Source organism: Cetorhinus maximus, chromosome 16 (assembly GCF_964194155.1).
Source record: "Cetorhinus maximus chromosome 16, sCetMax3.hap1.1, whole genome shotgun sequence".
Lineage (NCBI taxonomy): Eukaryota > Metazoa > Chordata > Chondrichthyes > Lamniformes > Cetorhinidae > Cetorhinus > Cetorhinus maximus.
The window spans coordinates 26472684-26478683 of NC_135894.1; the positions used below are offsets into that span (position 1 = coordinate 26472684).

A 6000-nucleotide genomic window follows, 5' to 3' on the forward strand; every position below is an offset into this window, starting at 1 on the left:
CCATCAGGGCCAGAAGACCAATTAGGTGGCTGCTGCCAGGCCAGCCATCCTATTAAGGACAGCTGTACACTCCCAAAACTGCCAGTCAAATCAGAACACCGGCAATGTGGCAGGCAGCCTCAGCAGCACCATCAGGAGCGTTGGCCACTGCCGGAGATATACCTAGAGGAAAAGTACACATTGATTGACCTGCACCCTCAAAACTCAGTTAGTGAGTTCTGAGAGGGGTGCAGGGGTCAATCAGGCAAGTTCTGGTGATGTGAGTTGGTCGGTGGCGGGGGGGGGGGAGGTGCTCAGACAGCGAGGGCAGACGGCACCAATGTTGTGGGGAGGGGGGAGGTGAAGCTAGATGTGAGACAGATTGCCACCAGGTGGTCCCTTCATGGGCCAAAGAGGGCCGAAAAAGGATGACTTCCCACAACAGTGCATGAGACGTCCAGGGTTTACTTTGTGGTCCCCCTAAGTGGTTGAAGCCCTTGCTCCCCAGCTAGTAAAATGTCAGGAGAGGCTAGAAGAGACTCTTCATTGGCCACATAAGTGACTCAGTTGAAGTTCAAGCAGGCAGAAGGGCTCTGAAGAAGTCATACGCACTCGAAACGTTAACTCTGTCTTTCCACAGATGCTGCCAGACCTGCTGAGTTTTTCCAGCACTTTTTGTTTTTGTTTGAGGCAGGAGGGCTATCTGCCACCTTTCCCCATTGGCAACATTGCACGGGAGCAGGAAGGTCAGGAGAGAGATGTAGTAGTTTTTGTCAAGGTTCATCCTGGGCTGAATTGTAATGCACGACTCTGTGCTCTAAGGGCTGTTCCCAGGGAGGCACAGCAAGATAAACATCAGGTTGTGCTGGAGGACCGTCAACGCGGATGAAAGATGCTCTATGGTCTGCCTGAAATTTGCTGGTCTTCCAGTGTAGAGTTGTCTATGATCAAGCGTTGCAGACTAGCACATTCCAAGGTCCAGGACTACATGCTGAGGGTCGCACTAAAATTTGCGGCAGCCATCGCAGAAGCACAATGGGGAAAGGCCTTTAGCCATAGAGCACTGAGGGGTTGAAACTTGGGTAAAATCCCTCAGGCTGTATGTACATTGCAAATAAGTATTGAAGTTGTACAGAATTATCAAGGCATTCCAATCACGTTGTTTAAATTTCTTATTGATTATATTCAAGGTTGAGTTAGACAGATTTTTAATCTACAGGGGAGTCAGGAGTAATGGGGAGGGGAGGGGAGGGGGGCAGGCAGAAAAGTGGAGTTGAGGCCACAATCAGGTCAGCCTTGATCTTGCTGACTAGCAGAGCGGGCTCAAGAAGCCAAATGGCCTAGTCCTGCTCCTATTTCTTATGTCCTGATGTTTTTATGTACCTCACTTCAGAGCCCCACCCCCCGGTGAAACATGGAAAAGGGTGGGATGATGTCAGGTTCCTGACCTGACAACACTGCAGGATTTCACCTTGCACCCACACCTGTGCCCACTTCCTTATGTCCATTAAAATTCTACCTATTGTTTCCATTCTTCCAAAAACACTAGGAACGCTATTACTGTGGCACTGTGGGTAGTGTCCCTGCCTCTGAGTCAGAAGCTCCAGGTTCAAGTCCCACCCCAGGACTTGATGGACAAGGAAGGTGCATTCATAATGTGGCCAGACAGGTTGACTATCAACCTGCAAATTCTTCCAATACATATCAATGGCAGGCAGTAAGAGCAGGAGATGCCTGGTCAGCCATGTGATGGAAAGAAAATTGGAGACTTTGCCATCACTATCCACAGCTCCAGACTACAACATACATTTATGAGTACATGTTGCCACAGTAATTTGGACTCATAAGAACTAGGAGCAGGAGTAGGCAATTCAGCCCCGCCATTCAGTACAATCTCATTTCGGCCTCAACTCCAATTTCCCACCCTCTTTCCATAACCTTTCAACCCGTTACTAATTAAAAATCTGTCTATCTCCTCCTTAAATTTATTCAGCGTCCCAGCATCTACTGCACTCTGAGGTAGTGGATTCCACAGATTCACGACTCTTGGAGAAAAATAATTCCTCCACATCTCTGATTTAAATCTACCACCCCTTAGCCTAAAACTATGGCCTCTCGTTCTAGAATGCCCCACAAGTGGAAACATCCGCTCCATGTCTACTAGACTCCTTGACTGAACAGTAACACACCACCACTATCACTGATACCATTGAGTTTCCCAACAGCAATTTCTTTATCTCTGAGAGATGTGGATGACCAATGAAAGTACACCTGGCAGGTCAGACTGTATTCACTTGCCAGGACCTGAATAGTCACATTTCCAAACCAACATCAACACACTTTTCATAGATCCTAAGTGCACCAGGAAGCTTCTTTTCCTGGGATAGAAACCGGGGCTGCCCCTCCAAAGGCACCACCATGTGAGTGTTTAACTAACTGTGATGTTTGATAGCATTTCAGAAGCACGCCAGTCACACTTTGCCTGCTTTCCATGGCGCTGAATGAAAGATAGGATAGCAGGGTGAGCCACATCCACCATACCATGGTTGCCTCCATCCATCAAAAAGCCACCATCCTTATTTGCAGGCTGACATACAAACTTGGTAACAACTATGGGGGCTTCAGAGAGGCAGTATTAGGACAGCTGACCTTAAGTTTGGTTGAAGAGGTGTGTATTAATGAGCACCTTAAAGGAAGAGAGAGAGTTGGAGATGTTTAGGGAGGGATTTCCAGAGTTTGGGACCCAAGCACCTGAAGCATGGCCACCAAGGGTAGAGCAATCAAAATCAGGGATGCTCCAGAGGCCCGAACAGAGATAGGGAGGGGAAAGGCCAAGGAGAGATTTGAAAACAAGAATGAGGCTTTTAAAATTGTGTTGAGAAGAATGAAATAGAAGTTTACAGCCACCTGGAATGAAACATGATAAGAAATCTTAAAAGACAGACACAATGGTAATGGTTTTTCACCTCCTTCTTCAGGTGGCACTGTTGTTTCATCTCCTTGCACATCATTTTCACCTTGCTGCTCATAATCAAAATCATCAGAAGCAAGATTCTCAGTGGTTGCATCCTCTTCTTTTTCCTCTTGTTATTTTGACAAACAGAAAAGTAGGGAATATTTAATATGTTGTAAGAATCAACAAAGGACATCATCTACTAAATTACATATACACACATACACGCACACACAACTTCTGCTCCACCCATTCTAACATCTACCTCCCTCACTCCATCTTACACACACAAACCCTCTCTCTCAGAAACACGCTCCATCTCATACACAAGAAATCTCTCTCTCACTCACACACTCGGACACTCTCTCTCTACCTCTCCCACCCTCAATCTCGCACTCCCACAGACCCATTCTCTCGCACACTCACTCTCTCAAACTCTCACACTCTCTTTCACAATGACACATGCACACTCTCTCTCACAGGAGATCTCTCTCTCTCTCAATCTCTCTCTCTCTCATTCCCCCAGGATCGCATTCTCTCTCTCTACCACGTTCGTTTTCTCTCTCGCTCTTCCACGTTCGCTTTCTCTCCCACTCCCTGTCACTCTCTCCCTCCCACGCCGTCACTCTCTCCCTCTCACGCCGTCACGCTCTCCCTCTCACGCCGTCACTCTCTCCATCCCACGCCGTCACTCTCTCCCTCTCACACCGTCACTCTCTCCCTCCCACGCCGTCACGCTCTCCCTCTCACGCCTTCACGCTCTCCCTCCCACGCCGTCACTCTCTGCCTCTCACACCGTCACGCTCTCCCTCCCACGCCGTCACTCTCTGCCTCTCACACCGTCACTCTCTCCCTCCCACGCCGTCACGCTCTACCTCCCACGCCGTCACGCTCTCCCTCCCACGCCGTCACGCTCTCCCTCCCACGCCGTCACTCTCTCCCTCTCACGCCGTCACTCTCTCCCTCTCACGCCGTCACGCTCTCCCTCCCACGCCGTCACGCTCCCCCTCTCACGCCGTCACGCTCCCCCTCTCACGCCGTCACGCTCTCCCTCCCACGCCGTCACTCTCTGCCTCTCACACCGTCACTCTCTCCCTCCCACGCCGTCACGCTCTCCATCCCACGCCGTCACGCTCTCCCTCTCACGCCGTCACGCTCTCCCTCCCACGCCGTCACGCTCTCCCTCCCACGCCGTCACACTCTCCCTCCCACGCCGTCACTCTCTCCCTCCCACGCCGTCACTCTCTCCCTCTCACGCCGTCACTCTCTCCCTCCCAAACCTTCACTCTCTCCCTCTCACGCCGTCCTCCCTCTCACGCCGTCACTCTCTCCCTCCCACGCCGTCACTGCTCTCCCTCTCACGCCGTCACTCTCTCCCTCCCACGCCGTCATGCTCTCCATCCCACGCCGTCACTCTCTCCCTCCCACGCCGTCATGCTCTCCATCCCACGCCGTCACTCTCTCCCTCCCACGCCGTCACTCTCTCCCTCCCACGCCGTCACTCTCTCCCTCCCACGCCGTCACTCTCTCCCTCCCACGCCGTCACTCTCTCCCTCCCACGCAGTCACTCTCTCCCTCCCACGCCGTCACTCTCTCCCTCCCACGCCGTCACTCTCTCCCTCCCACGCCGTCACTCTCTCCCTCCCACGCAGTCACTCTCTCCCTCCCACGCAGTCACTCTCTCCCTCCCACGCCGTCACTCTCTCCCTCCCACGCAGTCACTCTCTCCCTCCCCCGTCTCTCTCCCTCCCACGCAGTCACTCTCTCCCTCCCACGCCGTCACTCTCTCCCTCCCACAGGGGTCACTCTCTCCCTCCCACACGGTCACTCTCTCCCTCACACGCCGTCACTCTCTCCCTCTCACGCCGTCACTCTCTCCCTCCCACGTCGTCACTCTCTCCCTCTCACGCCGTCACTCTCTCCCTCCCACGTCGTCACTCTCTCCCTCTCACGTCGTCACTCTCTCCCTCCCACGCCGTCACGCTCTCCATCCCACGTCGTCACTCTCTCCCTCCCACGCCGTCACGCTCTCCTCCCACGCAGTCACTCTCTCCCTCCCACGCCGTCACGCTCTCCATCCCACGTCGTCACTCTCTCCCTCTCACGCCGTCACGCTCTCCCTCCCACGCCGTCACGCTCTCCCTCTCACGCCGTCACTCTCTCCCTCCCACGCAGTCACTCTCTCCCTCTCACGCCGTCACTCTCTCCCTCCCACGCCGTCACGCTCTCCATCCCACGTCGTCACTCTCTCCCTCTCACGCCGTCACGCTCTCCCTCCCACGCCGTCACGCTCTCCCTCTCACGCCGTCACTCTCTCCCTCCCACGCAGTCACTCTCTCCCTCCCACGCCGTCACTCTCTCCCTCCCACGCCGTCACTCTCTCCCTCCCACGCAGTCACTCTCTCCCTCCCACGCCGTCACTCTCTCCCTCCCACGCGGTCACTCTCTCCCTCCCACGCGTCACTCTCTCCCTCCCACACGGTCACTCTCTCCCTCCCACGCCGTCACTCTCTCCCTCCCACGCCGTCACTCTCTCCTCACGCGGTCACTCTTCCCTCTCACACGGTCTCTCTCCCTCCCACACCGGTCACTCTTTCCCTCTCACACGGTCACTCTCTCCCTCCCACACGGTCACTCTCTCCCTCCCACACGGTCACTCTCTCCCTCCCACACGGTCACCTCTCCCTCCCACACGGTCACTCTCTCCCTCCCACACGGTCACTCTCTCCCTCCCACACGGTCACTCTCTCCCTCCCACACGGTCACTCTCTCCCTCCCACACGGTCACTCTCTCCCTCCCACACGGTCACTCTCTCCCTCCCACACGGTCACTCTCTCCCTCCCACCTCGTCACTCTCTCCCTCCCACGCCGTCACTCTCTCCCTCTCACGCGGTCACTCTTCCCTCTCACACGGTCACTCTCTCCCTCCCACGCCGTCACTCTCTCCCTCCCACACGGTCACTCTCTCCCTCTCACACGGTCACTCTCTCCCTCCCACACGGTCACTCTCTCCCTCCCACACGGTCACTCTCTCCCTCCCACACGGTCACTCTCTCCCTCCCACACG

General features: G+C 54.8%; 1 protein-coding gene across 1 annotated transcript in view; it reads right to left on the reverse strand.

Moving 5' to 3' along the window:
* Positions 1-3062, reverse strand: part of cfap44 (cilia and flagella associated protein 44) — a 224494-nt gene extending 221432 nt beyond the window's left edge. Inside the window, exon 1 of the mRNA XM_078559546.1 lies at positions 2946-3062. The gene's annotated coding sequence lies outside the window, so the exon portion shown is untranslated. The remainder of the gene's footprint in view (positions 1-2945) is intronic.
* Positions 3063-6000: the final 2938 nt, after the last annotated feature.